This window comes from Heterocephalus glaber, unplaced genomic scaffold, assembly GCF_053883595.1.
Source record: "Heterocephalus glaber isolate CG9 unplaced genomic scaffold, H.glaber_assembly_v1.0 deba00001537, whole genome shotgun sequence".
Taxonomy (NCBI): domain Eukaryota; kingdom Metazoa; phylum Chordata; class Mammalia; order Rodentia; family Bathyergidae; genus Heterocephalus; species Heterocephalus glaber.
In genome coordinates this window covers 1,033,883-1,057,360 of record NW_028258332.1, presented here as the reverse complement: position 1 = coordinate 1,057,360, position 23,478 = coordinate 1,033,883, and the positions used below count along the sequence as shown (strand labels likewise).

Below are 23,478 nucleotides of genomic sequence, written 5' to 3'. Positions count from 1 at the left end.
CATGCGAGTTCCCCACGAAACGCCATTTGTGAATTTTTGAGCCATATCTGGCCAGGAACCACGAAGAAATGGGAGAGCATCCCTTCAAACACCCGCTGTGCCCACTGCAGTCTTGACGATGATCGGGATGAATACTTCCATGCACTTGGCCCTTTTTAAAGACAGACTCAGATTTTGGCGGCCCAGTTCCACAGCCGTTTGCACATCGGCCGAGGACTTCGGACTCCGCGTCCTCCCGGCGCTGCTGCTGCTCTCACCATCCTATGGCCAGGCTGTTCCCCTGAGCCTCTCTCACCTCCAGGACAGACCGCTCTTCCCTCCTGCCTCAAGCAGGGGCCGGAGCAGCAGTGCAGGCCTGTGAAGCTCCCCAGCCTGTTCTCCATGAGTACCGCTGACCGGCCCCGTGGAGGCAGCGCCTTCTTGAAGAGGAAGTTTGGCTTCTCACCATCTTAATGAACTGCCGTGAGTGTCTGTACAAATACGTGTGCACACACACAGTGTGTAAACACAGACCTGCCGATAATGTGGATAATGTGCGCATTCGTGTCTCTGTGACAGTCTTATCTTGTTTTTGTCTAGAAGTGTCCTTATCTGCCTAAAGAGGATAAAAGAGGTCAAAACTGCCTGGCTAGTGGAGTTTCATATAAGAAACAACACTTTCGTGGGTCTTTCCTTACCTTGATGCAATAGACAGAACACAAATATTAAAGTTACAAGCTTTAATATTTAACCGCAGCTGGCCTGTGGAGGTAGGGCCCTGCGATGTGGGTGCTTCACCTCGTTTTAATAGACATCACGCATTAAAAAGGGGAGGGTTGTTAAGTTGCCGTTCAGCTGAGAGCCACAGGGCTCAATATGTTCTCAGGTCAAAAGCACACGTCCTGAAGGAACTGGCAAGCTAGAACAGTGTCTTTGTTATTAATCCGGAAATTGCATTTTTAGAACTGATATTGTCGACTACATAAGTCTCTACCTTTTCCCCAGTGGAAATTTTTTTCCTCTGAAAATCAAACAAACTTTCCTTTGTTCCCTCCAAGGCCAATGCTGGCCCTCATGGCGGTGGCTTGAGTCTGCGTGTCCTTCTGCAACACACGGCCCTCTGTGTGTCCCCAGCAACGTCCTGCACGGACGGCCTCATGGAAAGACAGCTGCTCAGGTGACAGGGCACAGTGGGCACGGTGTGAGCCACTGCTGCTGCAGAGGGCCAGCAGCTGCGTCCTCCCTTCCCTCAAGACTGAAGGACGTCTGGGACCAGAGGATGAGGCAGGAGGAGCCTCCCCTCCCCGGGACAGGCAGCAGTGTGTGCTGCTCCAGTCTGATTTATTTCCTGAGAAACACGGGTTGGAACCGGCCTCCGACCCACACATGGAGCAGGACTGGCCAGGGCCCAGCACACTTGCAGAAAGGAAGCTGCCCAGAGGCCACTCTCCTGAGGCCCCCTCCTTGGGCTGTCCAGGGTCACGGTGTGGATGCCAGGAAGGGTCTTCCCCGCCAGGGTAGAGGCCGAACTCCCCCGGGTTGAGGACAGGGTCCCAGTCCTGGCTCTGCCGTCGGGCCAGACACTCACCTTGCCTGACCCCCAGGGACAGCAGCTGGGAGCCAGCATGGGAGACAGCACAAAGCTCAGGGCTGGAAGCAGGAGGGGCTGGGGAGGCCGTGGACATGAGGCAGGAAAAAGGCCCCCCGGAGAGGGGGCATTCGGGACCCTTGCCGGTCACCCAGCGCTTTCGGGGATTTGTGACCGTGAAATATCAACTGTGTTGCCTTTTCTAGAACTTTCTCACTAGCATGTGTTTGCAGACATGAGTTCACATGCATCCTGGGGAGCAGGTACAGACACAGAGCACCCTCCCACCCACCCTGCCCTCCTTCGCAAGGTCCTCTTTCCCATTTTCATTATTATTGTCAGTGAGCTGCCTGCCGTTAGCACATGTTAATGACGTGTAATGTTCACATCATTGTGAGTATTTGGAACCCGCATGGGACACACCTTACACCTTACACCTCACACACCTCACCTCCCTCCCCCCACCCTCAGCCCCTTGGTCTCCTTCCTATTGGAGAAAGATCTGTCTCCCTGTTTCCTTTTATCAGTCTTTAATTTTGCTCTTTATATGTACATTGCATTATTCAAATGAGAAAAACCATACAGTATTTAAGCTTGTGTATCTGATTTATTACACTCAACATTGTATTTTCCAGGTGAATCTATTTTCTAACAAATGTCTCTATTTTATCCTTCTTTATAGCCGAGTTAGTACTCCACTGTGTGTAAGTATCACATTGTTTATATCTACCCATCTGTTGATGGACACATAGGCCACTTCCAAGATGTAGCTATTATGAATCATGCTGCTATAGACACGGGTGTGCTGGTATCACTGCATTGTGATGTCTGTAACTCTTTTGGGAAGATTTCTAGAAGGGGAATAGCTGCATCAAATGGCATTTCTATCTTCAGTGTGCTGAGGACTCTCCACACTGACCCCCGGAGTGGCTGTACCAGTTTACACTCCCACTGACAATGGAGAAGGCTCCTTTCTCCAGGCCTCAGACTCTTGCCGTGTGTTCACAGTGCACTCATGGCCCCACGTGGGAGCCTGATTGGGCTGCAAAGTCAGAGATAACACAGCAAGTGGCACGCGGTCATGCAGGGCCAGACATCGGGGGACAGCTGACACAGTATCTCGGGTCCCAGGGTCCTTTAGGGTTCGCAATGGTACAACACTTTGCTGGCCTATTTCAGTGATCAGAATCCACATTCTGTGCACAAAAGCATGGCTTCCACGTGGCACATTGTCTGCTTGTCCAGCACTGAGGGGTTCTTCAGAAAAGATGCTCCCCCCATCTCCTCTCTGGAGGCTTCGAGCTTCTCAACTCCAGGCCCTATCATGGAGCACGGGTTTAAGGAGCCACACCGTGTCACTCTGACGTGTTAAAATGCTGCTTCCCCGTCCTCCCCTGTCGGCTGTTGGCAGGGCCGGGGGGTGCTCGCAGGTGTCTGGCCCAGCCTGACTCCTCTGAGGGGTTCTAGGATCCAGGTGCACCACATCCTGGGGGATGACAGCAGTCACCTCCAAATGCTTCCTGGAGCCTGGGCTTCTGTCCCCTGGAATAATGAGAAGGCTCAGTCAAAAATGTATTTGCTCAGCCCAAAGCCCCAAGGACTTTCTCCACTATTTTCTTCTAGGAGCTTTATAGTTTTCACTTCGCAGTGAGGACCCACTTGGAGTAAAGGTTTACATGGTACAAGGCACTGATCGAAGTCCATTTTCTGTATGAGTCACCAAGTGTTTTAGAAAGAACAGGGATGACCTCTTCTCCACTCAGTTGCCTTTGGACCTTCACCAGAAATCAGCTGGTACACACCTGAGTCCATTTCTGGACTCCTCTGTGTCATTATGCCCAAACCTCTCTGTCTTGACAACTGTGGCTTGACGAAATTGGACAGTGAAAGTCCTCAGATCTGTTCTCCTGTTTCAGAATGACTCGGTTGTCCTGAGTACTTTGCACTTTCACGTACATTTCAGAGTGAGACGGTCGGTTTCTAAAGAAGTGGGCCTGTGGGGTTTGGCCTGGTGTTGCTCTGAGCCCATGGGAACCCTGGGGAGCACCAGAAGATCTGTCTGGCTGCTTGAGGCTGTTCATTACTCTCTCCCAAAACGTGTAGCTTTCAGTGAGTAGATCCCACACAATCTTTTGTCAGATTTTCATTTTTCTGATATTTTGAGTGGTATTTTTTCCACTTCGACTTCTGGTTCTTGCCAGCATCTAAAAGCAAAATTGACTCTCAGATCGACCTCAGGCCCTGCAACTCTCCTAACTTACTTATTAGTTCTAGGAGTTGTTTAATAGATTCCGTGGGATTTCTACACAGGTGAGCATGTTGTCTGGGAAGTAAGAGCTTTCGATCCTATAGCTTGGCCTTCTTGCAGACCAGACGGCCCTGGCTGGACCCCAGGCTCTGTGGTGTATGACGAGCCATGGGCCCTGGCACAGGGTGCTGTCGCCTGCCTTCTGCCTTCTCCCTGTGCTCACCAACTTCAGCAGCAGAGCCACTGGGCCTTGGGTTGTCATGGGAAAAGGTTAATTATAGATTTAATGTATTTAAGAGATAAGACTATTTATTCCATCTCTGTTTCTCCTGGAGTGAGTTTTGGTAGTTTCCTTCAAAAAGAATGTCCATTTTGTCTAAGTTTTAAATGTGTTGGCACTGCTGGGTGGGGTGCCACACACCTGTAATCCCAGCACTTGGGAGGCTGAGGCAGGAGGACCCCTGACTTGGAGGCCTGCTTGGGCTACATTGTGAGTTCAAGGCCAGCCTGAACTGCATAGTGAGACCCTATTTCAACTAACCAATCAATCAACCAGTGTATGTATGTATTGGCAGAACGTTTACCTAGACACTCCCTGAGGTCCCTGAAATGAACAGCCTCAGAGCCGGTCCTGGCGTCCCCCTGGCATAGACACTTGGCTTCCCCTCCTTTCTCCACCCATCCAACTCAAACTTACTGATTCCATGCATCACCCAGGGAACCAGCCCTGGCTGCCACCACTTTCCCTGCTGCTCCTCTGCTTTATCCAATGTATTCGTTTCTCTGGATGAGGAAACTAGGAGGTGCTGCAAACATGTGCCAATAAAAATAGACTTAAAATAAATAAAATGTGCTCATTTCTGTTCTGCTCATTAACACTTCGAATTTCACTTACGCTTATTTTTCTGACTTCCTGGGAGGATTTGAGAGCGCTGATCAGCCACGTCCCTTCTTCCTCCGCTGGTCGTCATCAGTGCTCTGATTTCCTGCAGACTCAGGCCTCCCATCTCTTTCATGTCTTACTTGACCAATGAGTTTCCAAAACTGTGTGGCTTTTAAGTATTCAGCGACTCTCCTAATACAGGCGGACTCTCTGTGGACTTCTAGGTAGGTTCCACTGTAGTCTAAGTCTGAACTTCTATTGCTTCGGTCCACACACTGAGGAACTCATCTTCGAATACGCTTTGTGTGAACAGAAGGCGGTGCTGGTTCCACTGTCATCTAGGGACCTGGAGCCCTCAGGCAGCTCGGGCGGTGGCTGGCTGGCGGTCCCCACCCAGCTTTCAGTTCCTACTGAAATTCTGCCTTCCACTCCATCTATCTTCGGCTCATGGATACCTCAGGTCACTGCGTCCTTGTGACTGGCTGACACCTTCACCACTGAGAGGTGTTCCGCTCTGTGCGGTCACAGCCCTGGCTGAGATGCACTCACCTCATGTTCACATGGCCCTCGGCTACCCGCTGACCAGGGTGACTGCAGCGTCTCTTTTGGTGTCCTTTTACTTTTAACCCATTTCTGTCTTTATATTTAAAGCGAGTTTGCTGAGTTTAGCGAGTAGCTAGGTCCTTTCTGTGTGGTCTGGCAGTCTCTGCCCACGTCAGGGTTTCTGGCCATTTACATCTGGTGCAATGCTGCCATGGTTGGTTTTAAGTCAACTATTTGTTTGTCTGCTCTCAGCTTTTTCTGTTTTTTCGTCACTTGTTTTGCCCCCTCTCTGGCTGCTTTAGGGTAGAGGGCGTTTTAGGGCTGTGTTTCCTCACCTTAGTTGTTTTAGTGCACAGTGTACACAGTGAACTGCCACAGGGCGCCTGCCACCGTGTGATGCCTGTCCACACGTCCCGTGAGGACACAGTCAGCTCCAGCCCTCCCACCCTGCCCAGCTCATGCAGCTGAAGGGATACATTTGACTTCCGCCTGAGAGGCAGCCCCAAATCACGTACGCCAGCTGCTATTTCATACAACTTGACACAATTGTCTTTCTTATTAAACTTTTTTTATGTTATCCCACGCCCTCCCTCAAGCCCCTTCCTTCCCTTTGTACAAAAGCTTTGTTTCCATTTTTTCCTTCTATTTTCACTTTTCTTCTTGTCTCTTCCTTTCTTTCCTCCCTTGTTCCCCTTCCCATTTGAACACTTTCTTCCCATTTCCTAACACCCATTATACATCTCAGTCCTTATTTCTACTTTAGGTTTCTCACACCAAAGAAGCAATGTGGTATTTAAACACGTGTATCCAATTTATTTCACTTAGGAGTACGGTCTCAAGGTCCATCCGTTTAGCTATAAATGTCTGAAGCTTATCCTTCTTTATGGCATTGTAGTACTCCATTGTGTAAAAAAAAAAACATATCTTCTTTATCCACTTGTCAGTTGATGGGCATTTGCGCTGTTTCCAAGATTTAGCTATTACAAACTGTGCTGCTATAAATATAGGTGCACATATATTGCTGTAGTGTGATGCTTTTAATTCTTTGGGGAAGATACCAAGAAGAGGTACAGCTGGGTCAAATGGAACCTCCAGTTTTAGTTTTTTGAGAAATTTACACACTGATTTCCACAGCAGCTGCACCAGTCTGCACTCCCACCAACAGTGGAGAAGGGTTCCTTTTTCCCCACAGCCCCTCCAGCATTTATTGTTGGTTGATTTCTTGATGATAGCCTTTCTTTCTGGAAGAGGTAGAATCTCAGCGTTGGGTATCAGAATGAAAAGACACTTCTCAGATGAAGAATTAGAAATGGCAAATAAATGTATGAAAAATTGTTCAACATCACTGGTCATTCATGAAATGCAAATCAAGACACAAGCATCTTTAAAGAAATTTAACTGATAGAAAATCACTTTGCATTTCCATCCTTCCAGTTGCCCTTGGTGTGTTTCTCTTTCCTTCCTAAAGATCCAGGTTTCCATCTGGTGACAGATTTGGATTGCCCAAGGACACTCCTGTGCTAATTGTTATTGTACAAGCCTGCTGACGGCAAATTCTTTCAGTCTTTCTATGTCTAAAATCATCGCTGCTCTGCCTTCATCTTTTTTTTTTTTTTTTAGTACCATGGATCAAACTCCAGACTTTGCACTTGTGAGGCAGGTGGTAGAACCACTGAGCTAAATCTCTGGCCCTCTGCCCTCATTTTTGAAAAACGCTTTCATTGCATAGAGGAATCTCGGTTCACAGTGTTGTATGGTTTCCTGCAGTCTTTCCAGTATGTGACTCACAGTCCTCCTCCTCCTCCTCTCACTGCCCATGGAGGGGAAGGTGGCTTCTGGACATCATGTTTCTTCCTTAGCTTTGGCTTCTGGACATCATGTTTCTTCCTACAGCTACTTTTGAGATTTTCTCTTTACACTAGCTTTATGCAACTTGATTATGATATACATTATTGTGAATTTCTTCATGTTTCTTATTCATGGTGTTTGTTAAAATTCTTAGATCTGTGAGCTGATAGTTTTCATAAAATTTGGAAATGCTTAGTCTTTATTATTCAACTATTCCCCTTCACTCGCTCTGTCCGCTGTGACTAAACACCAGACACTGTCACTTCTACCTGGTTGCTGGATACTTTTGTTCCCTAAATATTCCTGAACTGTGTACTGGGGCATGGGCAGTTGACTTGAAAACTGCTTTCCTGAGTCTTGCTTTTAACAATTTAAAAATACTTCAATTTAAAAGGCCACACACATGTTTAGAAAAATACTCTGTGTGTGAACAGAAGTGTGCACTCAGCAAACCAAACATTACACCTCACAGCTGTGCTCCCCTCGTTGTCAGTTTTAAATGCAAGCAGCAACTGCAGGCAGCCACTGAAGAGGCAGAAAGGGCTCGAGCTCTGGCTCCTGTATGCAGACTCATTGCTCTCGCTTCTGTCCTCCAAACCCACTGCAGGGTGAGGGAGGTGAGGCCACAGTGCAGGACATGAGGCCACAGTGTGGGTGACGGGGGCATCTCCGAGCGGACGGCTCAGAGCCGTGAGGCCCTGCTCAGGGAAATGCCGGAGTCAGGGCCAATGCCAACACTGGGCTTTCTCCAAAATCATCTGCGCAGGGCTGTAACCGTCCCACTACAGCATAAGTAGTAAAGCTGAACTAAACAGCCATCCTGTGAGTTGCAATCTCAAACCAGTAACTCTGCCCCAGGAGGCAGAGGTGGCCACAGGCGCACAGCAGCCACACTGAGCTCTGTCACTGCAGGACAGCGAAGATGGCACCCTCTCCCCGCCTGCGAGCCGCAGCTCCACTAGCCAGAGCACTGTCCAGTGCAGCAGGGCTGCAGCCATTCCTGCGAAACTGTTACTTTGTTACCACACCCAGCTGGGTGTCTGTGGGAGGACGGGCCTCCAAAGACAGCTCTGTGTGTGCTGACTTGGCTCCGGACAGTGCAGCCAGCAGGGCAGAGCCGCTGAGGACCAGATGCTATCCACTCGCAGGTGCACAGCCAGCTGCAATGACAGGAAGGGCATTGCCTGAACCTGCACCGCCTGGCCACTAAGGCAGCTCACGGTTCATGCAGCAGCAGCACAGAGAGCCCAGGGCCACCATGGCACGGGCAGCAGGCAGGGGAGGAGAAGGCGCCCCGCCAGGAGCCATCACTGCTTCACAAAATCATCAGGGCAGAAGCATAAGAAGTGATCGGACAAGTGCACCCACTCTGCTCTGGACCCCTCAGAGCAAAGCACTGGTGCGGTCCAGCCACCCCGAAAGGCCGTGGTGTTTTTGCTCTTCAACCACTGTAGAAAAGTCGAGACAGATTTTAAGGCTTTAATCTGCAATAGCAAAAGCTCAAGTTACTGTATCCTGCGTGCAGCAAAGGTCACCTTCTCACAGGTTTTCTCCATCAATTTGATAGAGGTTTATTCACGTGGCTGCGTTCTTATGTCGTCAAACAATTAACCTGTTGTGAGAGCAAACTGGACTCACAAAGCAAAGAACAAGCGCATTTCTGTGTCTGGAGCCTGGGGGTTGTCACGGGCAGGGAGGACAGGGACCCTGAGCCCCGGGTCCCCTCCCCTTGGACCCTGGCAGAGGCCGGACGCAGCCCTTGTGAATGCTGCTCACGGCTCGAGCTCCAGATGTCTCAGGGGAACGCTCAGTGTGCAGAAAAGCACAACGAAGTGACTGGAAACCAGACAGTGCACAGGTCCGTGCCCTGTCTGGCTCAGCTGTGGGTTCCCCACCCACAGACGGGAGCTCTCCCACAGGTGCGGCATCACCCACTGCACACCCTGCTCACTGCAAAGCACCTACGTGAATGGCTATCACTTTTCATGCACGTTTTAAGTGGCCTTGGAATATCACTGATACTCGTCCCCCACGGAAGTCCTGTAGCACATGGAGGGCACGGAGGCCTGGCCTGGGTGACTCGCGCTGGAGGGGACGCCATCCAAGGTCAGCCAGGAGTGGCTGGAAGCAAGAAGCAGATTCCTTGTTTGACCAAAGGCTCAGGCCAGAGAAGACAGAGGAAAATCAGAAAGGTTTCTGTGTGGAAGAAAACTGAGAATCACAAAAAGAGGATGGGAAGGTTTTCATTTTCAAAGTGATGTCAGTGGTGTGGAGTGAAAGTCTATGGGAAAGATTTAAGGAAGTTCACTGTAAGTCAGACAGTGCTCAGCAGGTAAAAATCCTTTTATCTCAGCACAAACGGTGGACTCGCAGCTCCAGCCCGGTGTCCCAGCTGCCCTGACAGAGCCCTCCGCAGGCCTGTCTCCCCGGGGTCACCTCGCGTCCCACTCAGACAGCAGGAGCCCATCGGACCACCAGGGAGCGACCACGACTTCTCCAGCTCCACACAGGTCTGCAGGGGGAGCCTGCTCATCCCGGTGACCAAACCTTAAAACGAGCTCTTAGGAGGAGCAAATGCAGATCCCACCGCAAACACCGATGTGGTGTGCACATCGAGGGATCTGCCGTGGCTTCTCACCGCACCCCGTTTATTTTCTGCCTTGAGAGACTCTTGTATTAAAGAGCAAGAATTCCAGAAAACCCAGTTTCCTTTGTTTTTCTAAACTATTGGTGTAATGACCATTTCCTACATTGTTTTGAAGTACTTGTAAACAGCTAAAGTTCCATATGTTACGGTATCTTGGGCTCGACATTGAAATTCCACCCTTTCGTTTTCAATTATTATTAGAATACAGAATATACATTTTCTTTAAGCTCCCAAACAAAACCCCATTAAGAAATACACCAAGTAGCTCTCACATGGCTGTGTTTTATAAACTAACAGAGGACTGAAATTGCCAACAAATCTTTACAATTTACAATTGGCAGACTTTTTACCCTGCCAATATTTTTAGTCAATTTGTCTCTGCCGTGTGAGTGCAGGTGCTTTTCGGCCAGCAGCCTCGATTCTCAAGGAAGCGCATGGCGCCATCTTACAGGCAGACATGGTCTCGCGTGGTGCTGAGTCCCAGCACTGGAAGATGTCCTTGGCATTCTGCACCAGCCACCTGGTCCCTGCCAAAGGGAATAGTGTCTCTGGGGCTGACTTTATGTTGCACCCTCTTTGCAAAACCCAAATCTGAGAGCAGGGCCTGAAAATCCAGGTTTCAATAAGCACAGTCAGGAAAGAGGTGGAGGAGTTCTCTCATGACAGACACAGGGTCCCCCTGCGGGGACACGCAGGTGACATGGAGATGGAATGCCGACCTCCTCGGGGTCCCTCCCCTGGGTGCACACAGCCGGATCGGGTCCTCCACACCACCAGAGGTCAGAGTAAGTCACTACTTAAAGCGCCTTTCATGGTGACAGCCACAGAATCATGGTCTTTCCTGGAAGACCCAGTGTCACCACGCCATTCCCAAGTGCCCCCTATACAGACAGGCTGGCAGAGTTTTAGCTAAGGATAAAGCTCCATTACACTGAATGAGAAAAACCCCATGTAGATGATTCCATTCTCTATAATGTGCTCATGTGGAACAAGCATTCTCAGATTTAGGGTCGAAATTGGAATGAAACTTTTCTTCAAAGACCTGGTTCTTTGTACACTCTTTCTCCTTTATTAGATGAGAAGTTCATGAGGGAAATATTTGCATTTTGCTTTCCTTTACTTCCCACAGTGTTTAACATATTGCTGGTGATAAGTGAATATTTTAGGAATGAGCACAGATGAGTAGAAGGAGATGTTGTGTTGTAAAACATCCTATTATATTCATTTGTTGAGCTTAGAGATTTTCAAGATAGATCAAAACAATGAGTTCCTTTTCATCAAAAAAAGGAAAGATTTTTAAATCTTGCATGACTATTAATCTCCTACAAGTCAAAGTCTTACTGTGTGTTTGGCAACAATTTTAAATGTGCACTGCTAAATATTTTTGATACAGTGACCACTTTATCCTTCAGTATTGTGTGGCATTTTTTGTTTTTATACTTAAATTCTTAAATTTTCTAGACATAAGTCAGCATTTAATAAGTATTTCCTGAATGGATGGCTAAAACATTTTTTATCATAAAAGAAAAAACTAAAATAAAATTTCAAAAATTACCCACAACCACACAGACAGCTATTTTGCCTTATTCCTATTTCCAACTCTGCTCATGTTACGAAGATGTCATGAAAGAGGTGCTGTCACTGTGTGTGGTTTTGTATCCTGCCTTGTTTTCCTTGACATCATCATTACATTTTGTTGCAGGATTCATAGTGACCTTTACAGTTGCCATGTCATGCACACTGAGCACATCCCACAGTTTTTAGCTACGTATCATTGTTGGACATGTAGCTTGTTTCTAATTATTTACCACTATAATAAAAAACACCTTGGCTATGATCCTGGTATTTGTGGAGTTAGTTGTTGCCTTATTTTTCTCATTGCTAAGGCAAAATACCCAACACCAAAGTTAAAGGAGGAAAGGTTTATTGTAGCTCAAGGTTTGTAGAGGTTTCAGTTCATAGTCGGCTGGCTCCAAGGCAGAGTGGCATGGCAGAGGGGCGTCACAGAGGAGAAACAGTCCATGGCAGGCAGAAGGCAGCAAAAGCAGCAAGCAACAAGCAGCAAGCAAGAGCAACAGCAACTCTCTTTCTGTCTCTTATGTTTTATCCAGGGTACCCACCCTCGGTAGCACTCACACCCTTGATCCCAGCATCACACACTCTAGATCCAGCCACCTCTGAAAAGCCCCACCTATGACACAGGAGGATTACAGGGACATCTAGACACAAGCCATCAAAGTTGTATTGGTGTTTTTGCTTCTTTCTTATTGAGATAAAATTCACTACTTTATCTGTATTGAAGCAAACAAGCAGTAGCTTTCGTGTGTCTGCAGTGTGACACAATCAGCACCATTAACCCCAGGGCATTAGGGTCACCTTATAAAGGAGCCCATGTCCAGTATCAGTCACTCCTCAACTCCCCCTCCCCTGACAACCAATAACCTGCTTTCTGCCTGAATGGATTTGCCTTTTCTAGACATTTCTAGAGGTGCAGTTGTACACCATGCAGTCGCTTGTGTCTGGATCCTTTCTTCTAGCATAACATTTTCAAGGCTTATTGTGTTGCAGCAAGTAATCAATGCTCCATTCCTTTTTATGCCTAACTAATATCCCACTCTCTATACATACAAAATGCATTTGGGGTGTTTGTACCTTTTGGCTACTGTGAGTAGCTGCAGTTTGTTTTCTGTTCCTCTGTGTGTATTCCTAGATACGGAATTACTGGATCACATGGTAAGTAATTCCATGGTTAACTTTTGGAGCAATCCCCCAACTCTTTTCCACAGCAGCCATACCATTTTTTATTTTCAACTGCAATGTCTGAGGGTCTGGTGCCCATGGTTTTCATGTTCCTTTTTATTACTGCTGTCATAGTCATCCTAGTAAGTATGGCAGTGTCTTGCTGTGGGTGTGATTTTCTTTTCCCTCATGACTAATGATCTTAAGCATATTTTTATGTACTTGTCTACTTCCACATTTTCTTTGGAGAAATATCTACTCAAGTCCATTGTCCATTTTTCAATTAGAATTTGTTGTTGAGTTGTGTTTTGTAGTATTCCAGATACTAACACCCTCACAGAAGCAATGTTTGCAATATTTTCTCCCATTCAGTAGTCTGTGTTTCCACACTCTTAATAATCTCCTTTCATATGCACAGGCTCTCGTTTTGATGAAGTCTGAGTTATCTGTCTATTTTGATGGTTTCTGTCTTGTGTTTTCAATGTTATATTTAAGAAATAGGTAATCCAACATTTTGAAAATATGCACCTATATCTCCTTGCAATAGTTTCACATTTTCAGCTGTTTCATTTAAGTCTTTGCTCTATTTTGAGTTGATTTCTCGTGTGGCATGGGGCAGGGGTCTGGCCACCTCTGTGTGTCATACCCAGTGTCCAGTGCCATCTGTTAAGACAGCTGCGCATTCTTGGCTCCAGACAGAAGTTAGTTGCCCACAGGCATATGGTTGGTTTCTGGGACCTCAGTTCTATTTTTATGTTCTGCATTTCTGTCTCGCTTCAATGCCAGACTCTTGATTACTATACCTTTATAGAAAGTTTCAAACTTAAGAAGTATGTGTTTCCAATTTTCTTCCTTTTTAAGGTTGTTTTAGTTGTTCAAGTTTCCTCAAACTTCCATACTAAGATTATATTTTACATTTTATTAAAACTCGAACCTCTTTGGGATTTTGACAGGGTCCAGCTGATCACTTTGGGGAATGTTACCTACCATCTTTATAATCTTCAGTCTCCTTTCCATGAACAGGGGATGACTTCCCACTTATTTAGGTTTGTTTTCATTTCTTTCCACTAAATTTTATAGTTTTCAGTGAATACATTCTGCACCTCCTTGGCTGAATTTATTCTTAGGAATAAATTGTTTTATTTTTCTTGATCCTGTTGTAAATAGAACTTTTAATAACTTCCTGTGTGGATTCTTCATGATTTCTAATGAGCAGAGCACACTCAGTCAAAAAGGACGGCAACATCTGATGGCGGAGGACCATTTCCTTGGTGAAGGTCGAACTCGGGACCTTGCGTTTGCCAGGCAGGTGCAGCACCACTGAACTAAACCCTCAGCCCTCCAACAAGCTCTCTGAGTAGAAATAAAACTGATTTTTTTTATGTGGATCTTACATCCTGTAGTGTGCCAAGCCCATATATTAGCTCTAAGAGTTTTGGTTTGATTTTGTTTTGTTTTTTGCAGATTCTCTAGGAGTTCCTATATGCAACGATGTAATAATATGTTAGTAGAAGTAGAAGTGGTTTTATTTCTTCCTTTTCACTCTGTGTGCTTCTTCCTCCTTTTTTTTTTTTTTTGTCTAATTGCCCAGCGAGGTCTCCCAGCTTGCTTTGAAGAGTTACTCCGTCTTGTTCCTGACCTCAGGAGGACATTTTCAAGTTTTCACCTCTCAGGGTGATTTCCATTGTGAGCTCTCCATATGTGTGCAGGCAGTTATGGAGAAAATGTTACCTCGATTTAGGGTCAAGGTTGTCCAAGCTGTTAAAAAAGCAGAAATTTTTAAATTGCCAATGTAATATTGAATGTGGGGCGAGATCCTATGCCTGCTTTAGAGAAACAGTGTCAGTGTTTCCATATTGATCACATCCACCAGAAATGTCCCCTCCCTGGGGCCAGTCACTCTGCCCACCGCACACGCACCCTTTGGAGAAACGGGAGCCAAGAAACAGCCAACTGCTTACTCCAGGAAGGTTTTTAGAAAGCGAAAGACAGGTGCTCCCTCTCTTGCATGGGGCTGTGTCCCAGTAAACCCATCAGAAGTTGTGTTTTCCTATGTGGAAAACACACTTCATAAACCTGGCCGGCTGAGCATCGTGGCTGAGCCTCCCCTGCCTTAAATGTGCTCAGGAAGCTCACTGCAGCTCCAGCATCTAGCAAGAAGCCAGCGGGTGACAGTGCCAGTGTCTCAGGGTCTGCTGAACAGGCTGCAGAAAGCAGAAGGGCTGTGCATGCACTCCCATGGCACTAAGTCAAACGTCCTGAGTGGAGCCCTAGAGTCAGGGTGGTCGTGGCCGTCAGAGTCACCAACCCATCCTGCGTACCACGGACCACTCACCAAGGCACCGTTTTCTCCTGCCTCAGCCCTAGCTGGCTCATCCCTGATCACTACCTTCAGCTCTCAGGTGCACTCATACATTCACACACACACACTCACACTCACCCACACATTCACACATACTCATGCACTCACACACACAAGGAGCCTGCGGAGCGGTGAGATGTGATGGGAACAGCAGCACTGGCCCAGGGACATCACCAGCCCTCATCCATGCACTCAGCAAATACGGCTGGGGGTACAGTGAGCACTGGGACGCCTCACCTGCCCTAACCAGCTGAGCACAGGGACAGACAGACGGGCGTGGTGCAGTGCGTCGAGGCCATGTAGAGCACCTCGGAGGAGCTCTGGGCACTGGCTTCCAGGACATCAGGGAAGTGTCCTGGAGGAAGAGCCAGAGGCCAAGTGCACAGAACCCAGTGGGCAAGAATGTGGATGAGGAGGCCCCAGGCCACCCACAGTCAGAACATCTCCAGGATGAGGCTGCACCCCACTGGGCAGCATCACCACCTCCAGCACCCCCAGCAATGGCCACCTCCCCAAAGCACCAGAGTGCAGCGCTGAATGCGCAGGGGCATCGGCTCCTGCAGATGAGAAGCCAGAAGTTGCAGGGCAGGCCAGACTCGGCCACCACCCAGCGACAGCCTCACCACCCAGCCCACCTTCCAGTGCCCAGCCCTCAGCCGAGCTTGCGTCCAAATCGCAACCATCACAGCAACAAGAGCAGAGCAGAGCAGGGCCCAGACGGAAGTCGCCGGGTCCCTTGGCCCATCACCAGCCAGAGCCAAGGAGAGAGAACAGCCTTGTTCTCTCCAGAACAGAAAATGAACCCACAAATCACACCAGGTCTGCCCAGGTTCTCACAGGACAGCAGTCAATGGCCAGCCCGAGGACCAGGGTGGGAACTATGAGCTCCCACCCGGGTTTCCCATGTCTTTATTGGTTGCATCTCAGCCGTGTACTTTATTTTAGCACCACCGTAATTCCTGCCAGCCCTGGGCTGAGGTACTCTGTCCTTTTGAAGCTCAAAGACATCTGTTCACAGAATGACAATTTGATGTTCTTCTTTTCTCTCTTTGGGGTTCCTAAAGGATCATAACCACAGGCAGAAATTAATTTGGAGACCATATTCCCAGAGCACCCCCTACTGCCAGAGAGATAGAATCGGCAGACACCTGTCAGCCAGGAGCCAGGCTGTGAGGCACAGGGTAAGAGGACGACCTGCCGGTGGTGAGCTTGCCGACCTGGACAACGGGTCCCCTCAGTCTCTGGAGGGCTGTGACCTGATAAACCTGCTCAGCACTTGCCTGGATCTTGCCACCTGGTATGCTAAGTGCACTGCAATAGGATGACTTCTGCCCATGCTGCCTGTCCTTGCGGTTGGTAAGAGGAGCTTAGTGTCTGGCAAGCCTCCTCCTCTCTCTAGGCCCAGGCCACTCAACAGAGGGAGAGCATCTCCGCTCCACACAGGCAACTGGACCCTGGGGTCTGCGGCACTGTAGTCACTCACATAGCCCCTGTGGCCACAGGAGAGGGAAGGGGGCAAGAGGCCGATCCTCCCATGGACCGAGGTGAGGAGAAGCATCCGCCACTGGTCAGAGCATGGCTGGGCACAAGGACTCCTTACCTCAGCTGCCGTTCACCTGTGTCGCGGGAACAAGGACGCAGCCTCAGTGGTGCCCACGTTCTCTGCCAGGGCTCCAGTGCGAAGAGCTGAGGCAGCAGATCCCATGCCTCCCTGGAGGTAACAGTCCCAACCTGGGCTGGCCCGATTGTCCATAAAGATGGTAAAAAGTGTAGAAACTACCTGGCCAGTGGCTGAAGCCTGAAGCGAGCAGAAGCTGAAGGAGATAGGCAGGCCCAGGTGGGGACTCCCAGCTGCTCAGTCCGCAGGGTGCTTCTCGGGGGTCATCCCCTCATCCTCCCTAGAGCTGCAGAGCTTGCTCCCAGCACCCTGGGGCACTCGCCCAATCCTACCTGCAAAGCACAGGCTGCAGGAGCATTCCCACTGCAGGTACCTAAAGCTGCAGCTGCCCAGGGCCTTAGGAACAATGCTGTGGGAAGGTCATTCTGGGTCCCCATTGTTCACAGGACGCACAGACGTCTGCTCCCAAAGGCCCCGACTGGAAGCGGCTGGAGAGCAGGAGGCCCTCGAGCCGGCCTCCCAATGCCCTGTGCCATAGCGCCGAACTGTGAATATTTCATGGGTGGGGACAGCGCGTGCTCCCAGGGTGACGCCGGAGCCCATTAAGCGGCTCTGCAGCTCTGCTTTTCAGCGGATGTGTCAGGTCTCATTCATCCACCCTGCTCAGCTCAATATGTTTCAGGGCTGAGAAATCAGTCAGTCGTCAAAGGGCCCATCGTTCATTCACACACAGTCTGCCCTGTTACTCCCAGGGATGCAAACTGGCAAACTCGGATGTGGTTAAATTCTTAGTCCAGACCAGGACATTTGACCTGGGACTCTGCTTCCCTTTTAAATTTGTCATTTTTAAGGCAATTTTGTGAAAACATGAGGACATAATATTTTTTGGAGGGGGTACCTGGGATCGAACTCGGGACCTTGCGCTTTCGAGGCAGGCGGCGGCACCACTGAGCTAAACCCCTGGCCCTGTGAGGATATAATATTAAAAAGAAGGTCTCAATAAAATGGGTATAAGGAAAACAGCAATATTTATTGACTTTCAAATGGCTTTCACAAAATACTTTAAATTTTCCTAAAAACTCCATGGACTGAAAAGTTCATGAAGAGAATGTGTCCAGAAAAGAGCATCTTGGGAAAAAAGCCAGACACAAAGCTTGAGGACACAGAGTCAGGACAGCGACAGCCCGTTGCCACAGCCTGGGCCAGGAGGGTGCAAGAGCAGCTGCTAACTTCCGGTTAGAGCCTCATCCTCGTGTCCCGAGGAGCCTGCGCTAGGCCCTTTGTAACGCCTCATGGCACAGAGCAGAGGTCTCACTGTTTCCTCCCTCTCTTCCAGAATTCCCCGGAGACATTGCAAAGGTAATTACAGACCCAACCGTGGAGACTGCATGACCGGGCACTGCGCCCACCCCTTGGCCTCCTCGGGCTGAGCAGACGGCGTGCAAGTCACAACCCAGCCACGCCTTCCTTCCCTGCCTCTCCAGTTCCCGCCCTGGTGTTAACTGCGCTGCCTCTGCCAAGCCCTCTCTGAGGTGCTCCTCTACCCTGGCAGCTCCCAGACGGAGCTTGCTTAACAAATCGGCCCTCGGGAGGTCGATGAGTCACCCACACCTGGCCCAGAGGTGCCGCACAGATAATCGCTCATTGTTGCTTCCAGATGCCCGGCAGACACCAAGGAAACAGTTCGCCTTCAAAAGACAGGATGGAGAAGGCGGGCAGAGCACTGCCCACACGCTTGGAGCCCATGCCTCAGGGAGGCTGAGGGTCAGATGGCAGCCGTGCGTTCGAGCCTCAATCCCGAGCCAAGGAGCGAACCAGAACGGAGCCCGGTCACTGCACCCTCCAGCCACAGCCCTGTCTCCTGTGACAGCAGCAGCCCCTGGCCGACTGAGGCACCTCGCCTGCTCTGAGGAGCTCACAGTGGCCCTGTGGCAGGTGGAAGAGAGCAGAGCTGGTCAAGACCAGAGCCCAGCACAATCCACTCACTTGGAAAAGCGAGCTCTGGGGGAAGAAATCTCAGGCCAGAGTCCAAAGACAGTGGAATTGCACGCTTAATATCTATGGTTGCAGTGAGGCTGAAAGAGGCGCCTCTAGTTGTCTTGAGGATATTGATCCTTAACGCTTCCACAGCAACCCGCGCCAAGAATAATGAGAACATAAACAGAAAGGGGTGAGGGCAAGACGAAAGGAAAAGGGGAATAAAAGGGACCCAAAAACATCTTCCCTTCCCCAGACATACTTTATCCTGTCCACAATGCGAACTATTATTCCCTCTCTCCCTGGTCAGAAAGCCAACAGAAATTTTAAATCCAACCTCTTGGAGGGCACTCGAGGTCCCATATCTCCCCCACAGCCCCTCCGTCCTATCAGCCCCTGCCCTCCTTCCCAGCAGCCACTGCCCTCCTTCCCATCAATCACTGCCCTTCTTCCCAGCAGCCCCTGCCCTCCTTCCCAGATCATCCCAAGGTCATCTTCACCCTCTCCTGCTCCCCAGAAGTCAATGTCATCGTGGCCCTAAGAGCTGAGCCAATGGTGCTGTGCTGTAAGGGGCCTAAGACCTGCCCAGCCAAAGAAAGGCCTCACACTTGGATCAATGCTCTGCTGTTACCATCTGGAAATTCTCAGCCATTTTGAGACAAGGAGAGGCCCAGTTGTATTTTCTATTGGTTCCCAGCAGCTCCCGGCCCTGCACCAGGCAGACACCTCAAACAGCCCCTGGAGGCCCTGCCAGTTGGGTCAGGAGGGCACCTGCCCAACCACAGCCTGTGAGGCCTACAGAGCAGCCCACGCAGAAGCCCTGAGCACCTCCACTTCAGCCGCATCTCTGCATGCAGTGTCCTAGGGTAAACGAACAGAGACCACAGAGAGCTCCTCCCAGATGTTCCACTGAGTTCTTCAATTACAGACAGCACAATCTTATGATATCATGGTTTCCATTCTCTTTGGTGTCCAAGTCACAGGACTTGACTAAACTACTCATTTGGGCAATTGCCAGATTGTTTTGTTTTCATAAGAAAAAAATCACAGCTGTCTTTATTCGAGGAACCGAGGTCCTCTGTCCCATGGAGGAGAAATGGAAGGAATAAACTTTATGTTCCGTTTCCCAGGACTTCACCCTGAGCACGGAGACCAGCTGTCTCCTGCGTTTTGGAAGGATGTGCAGAAAGCCATTTCAGTGGAACTTGTGGATCTGAGTTTCCTGCCAATGGAGGTCCTGGAGCGTGACAGCGGCTGCCCCTGGGAGACCTGGGGAATGTCCCCTGCAGAGTCTCCTGCATCCCCACACAGCGGGCGGTGCTATTCCAGAGCAGCTGTACTTCCTGTGACCCTGACATGGCCCTGGCTCACGAACCCGGACTCCGCTCACAGCCAGGGTCCAGCATGGGAAGGCAGACTCCAGCCAGCAACCTGGGACCCGCAGAGCCAAGCGTAGGGTTGGCTGCAGCTCCTCAGCTGTGCTCGCCTGGCCTCCTTCCTGCCAACCCAAACTCCTCCTTGTCCTGTAGGCTGGTGCTGTCCAAAAGAAACAGACCAGTGACTTACACAACATTATTGCATTTTCCATGGCTATGCTTAAAACGAAACAGGTGAAAGCAACTTCAGTAACATTAATTCAACCCAGTGCAGTCAAGAGCCAAATCAACCCTAAAATAGTGGGGAGATACCTGCATGCTTCTGCACCTAGTCTCTGACAGCCGTGTGCAGGTGACTGGCCATCCCTCTTCATCCACGGCAGGGACATTAGGGTGAAATGCTCTTGTGCAACCTTATTTTAAAGGTAAAATCAATACGTATCTGGAAAATTTCCTGATTAATGGGGTTACTTCCTTTTATATTTTTCATTTAACTTTGTTGAATTTTTAAAGGAAAAGAAGGGACCCTCACAGAGTGGAGCCTAGCCTGGGCCTTCGGGCCTGGAATGCAAAGGGAGTGGCGGGTGATGGGCACATCCTAGATTGTTATGGGACCCTGGTGTGTGGGCACATTTGGTGTGGGTGTGTGAACCCGGGACCCTGGTGTGTGGGCACACTTGGCGTGGGTGTGAAAATTTCCTGCTTGTCTGGACCACACTGAATGGGGGGCACTGTAGTCGAGGTCTCAGCAAGGAAAATAGATTTACTACAGGGAACATAATTTATAGGATTATTTTACAATAGTCACCCAAAAAAGTCAAATGCAGAGAAGTGTAAGAGATCTAGCCACACACTAGACCCAAAGAATCCATCCGAGGGCCTGGGTCCCACAGCAGTGTCCCACACAAGTCCAGCTGAAGGCCTAGAGTCCAAGGCAATGTCATCCATGACCCCAGCCAGTGGCCTGGAGCCCACAGCAATGTCTCATGCTTGTCTGTATGGAGGATCTGCACCTGGAAGGCCCAAAGGCCAGTGGTGGAAGCCAGGAAGCCGGTGCCGGTGGGGTGAAGGATTTGTGCCACCAGGCTGAGGGATCTACACTGGAGCCCAGGAAGCAATGTTCACAGTGAAGATTGGAGCTCCCCTGACTAGAACAGCAGCCATTCCCAGCAACAGCGAGGCCCCGAGCTCCGACGAGGACAAGAACAGCCAAGTTCGCATCAGGAAAACCATCCACAGGAAGCTTCTTATAGAAAATCAACAGCCCACGAACTTCCCCTCCAGTTCTCTTTATGGCTATTGGCAACAATCCTCAGGTGGGTCCTCCACACCCAGACCACGCTGATTCAGTTCAGCTGGGCTTACAAGTTGACCACAGAAGGAATGTATAATAAAGTCCATGTATATAAGTAACAAAATTTTTATTTTTTATAACATTAAAAAGAAGTGGCCGTGGGCCGCAGGTTGGACACGGCTGGTGGGAATGAGATGGTTGTGGATTGGAGGCAGCCTGGTCCGAAGGCAGACCTGGGACAAGGACACTGAGCCAGTGCTCCGAGCCAGGTGGAGGGGAGCAGGTGGGCAGGAAAAGAGGTGAGGATGTCTCGGTGGAAGCCCTGGGCATGGTCCTCCTGCCGGGCAGGCTCAGCACCCACTGCTGCCGGCGCTCACGGTCCCTGACTGAAGCTGCGAGGCCCCTGGCAGAGGGCTTGCCCAGGACCAGGCTCTGGGGCAGAGGGCCCCCTGGCAGGCTCACCACCCTCACCCTGCCAGCTCGCAGTCAGGGAGTCACACACAGGACCGCAGAGACAGCTCAGAGCATGACAGTCAGAGTCACTCGGCCGGGACAAGAACTGTTTCTCACGTTGAGCCCAGCACACACAGGGGACAAAGCTGGAGCCGGCATCAAAGATAACTGTCCGAGGCTCACAGACGCTGTGACTGTGCAGCCACCACACAAGTGCGTGTGTGATGACAGAAGGTGTCCACAAACCCCAGCAGCCAGCGCCATCTCAGCAGGGACAAGGGGCAGGGACAAGGGGCAGGCGGCGGGGCTCTGATGCCATAGGCACGGGCTTCCAGGCCCCCTGAGGCCCTGCGTGTCCCCTGTGCTCCACCAGGGGTCAGTGACTGGGTGCAGGGAGTCAGAAATGATGCCCAGGAGCCAGGACTCTGCGTGTGTGGTTCATGGCTTGCAGGTCGGTGGACAACGAGGCAAAGCCGGACAGGGACACCCTCCGGCCCGCAGTCCCAAGGGCGGCACACAGGGATTAAGAGAAATTTAATGACACGTTTGCCAGTGGTGAGTGACAATAAGCCCCAATCCTGTAAATAGAGATGCAGACAATGCCTGCTTTTTCTTCGCTGGGGGTGGGAGAGCTCGGGACTGGGGCAGCAGCCATCAGCCCCGCCCACCCCTCAGGGCACAGCGGGGCCCAGAGGAGCACAGGGTGGGCCACAGGGCCAGAGCCCAGGCTCCTGACCAAGACGCTGAGCACTCGTGGAGGAACCGTGCACCGTGATCCACGGGTGAGGGCGCTGTGGGTGGAGGGTGGGAGGCCGCCGGCCCAGGACTCCCCGCAGGAACCACAGCCCCCAAAGCCCATCAGAGCTCTGGTGGGTGGGCTTAGCTACTTTCTGCTACTACATTAAAACCGGGGGAAAACATGAAGCGATCAATTCATTTAAAAACAATGAAGAGCAAATTGCATGACCTCTGCATACATTGTTTCCTGCTTTTTCTTTTCACGTTTAAAGGCGTGAAAACCACTTTCAACCTCTGGGCCATGGACAGCCAGCCTAGGCCGTGTTAGCTGCTGAAGACAAGAACCCTGGGCTGGAGGTAGGTCTCTCAGTGGGGCCTGGGGTGGGGACAGGCAGAGCCAGGAGCCTGGCACCCTGCCTGGGTCGGGCCTCCCCCTCCGCCTAGTGATGAGCCGAGGATGGACACAGACCCAGCCACCTCCCTCACCGGGCCGCTGCAGGCCACGTGGGGTTCGTCACCTGACAGAGTGGAGAAATAAATGACTGTGGGCTGGCAAAGCGCACCACGGGCCTGTCTGTGGGCACTGTCAGAGACAACGGGCTGGAAGCCCCGCAGTGCTTGTGGGTGTGCGAGTCCAGAGGGCTCGTGGCCCAGGTGGACTGAAAGGGAAGGAGGAGGAAGTCACATGTTTGGGAACCGCCTGCCACTTACAGATTTGTCACTGCAGCCGCCATTGCCCGTGGCCTTCAGACCCCAGCATCCTCAGCCTTCCGGGTGGCCTCGGAGCGGCGACTCTCCAGGGGGCTCTGGGCCTCATCTCTCATTCTGTGGTTGCGGCTTCGTGGCTGGGCAGCTGCAGTGTCCTCAGTGTCCAGCTGCAGATGGCCACGTGGACTCTCCCCTCCATCCTGTGAGCCAGCCTAGTCACCCACGCATGATCGTGTCTGTGCACGCGCATTCCCCCTTGACTCTGCGCCTCCTGGGAGCCCTACCCAGCACTGTGGACCCCATCTGCCACCTCCGTGTGGCCCAGGCACAGGGTGGACACCAGGCTCAGCACCCAGCTGGAAGAAGGGCCGCTGGGGCCCACACCGGGAGGGCCCCAAACACACACCACGCTGTGTGAGCCTCTCATCCTTTCCACCGGGGCCCAGTGGAGGGGCAGTGGCTGGGCCGTCTGGATGG

General features: G+C 50.6%; 1 protein-coding gene across 1 annotated transcript in view; it reads right to left on the bottom strand.

The window, feature by feature from the left end:
* Window positions 1–20,566: 20,566 nt before the first annotated feature.
* The window catches only part of Ndufs6 (NADH:ubiquinone oxidoreductase subunit S6), a 77,089-nt gene continuing 74,177 nt past the window's right edge, over window positions 20,567–23,478 (bottom strand). Inside the window, exon 8 of the transcript XR_015442158.1 lies at window positions 20,567–23,201. The gene's annotated coding sequence lies outside the window, so the exon portion shown is untranslated. The remainder of the gene's footprint in view (window positions 23,202–23,478) is intronic.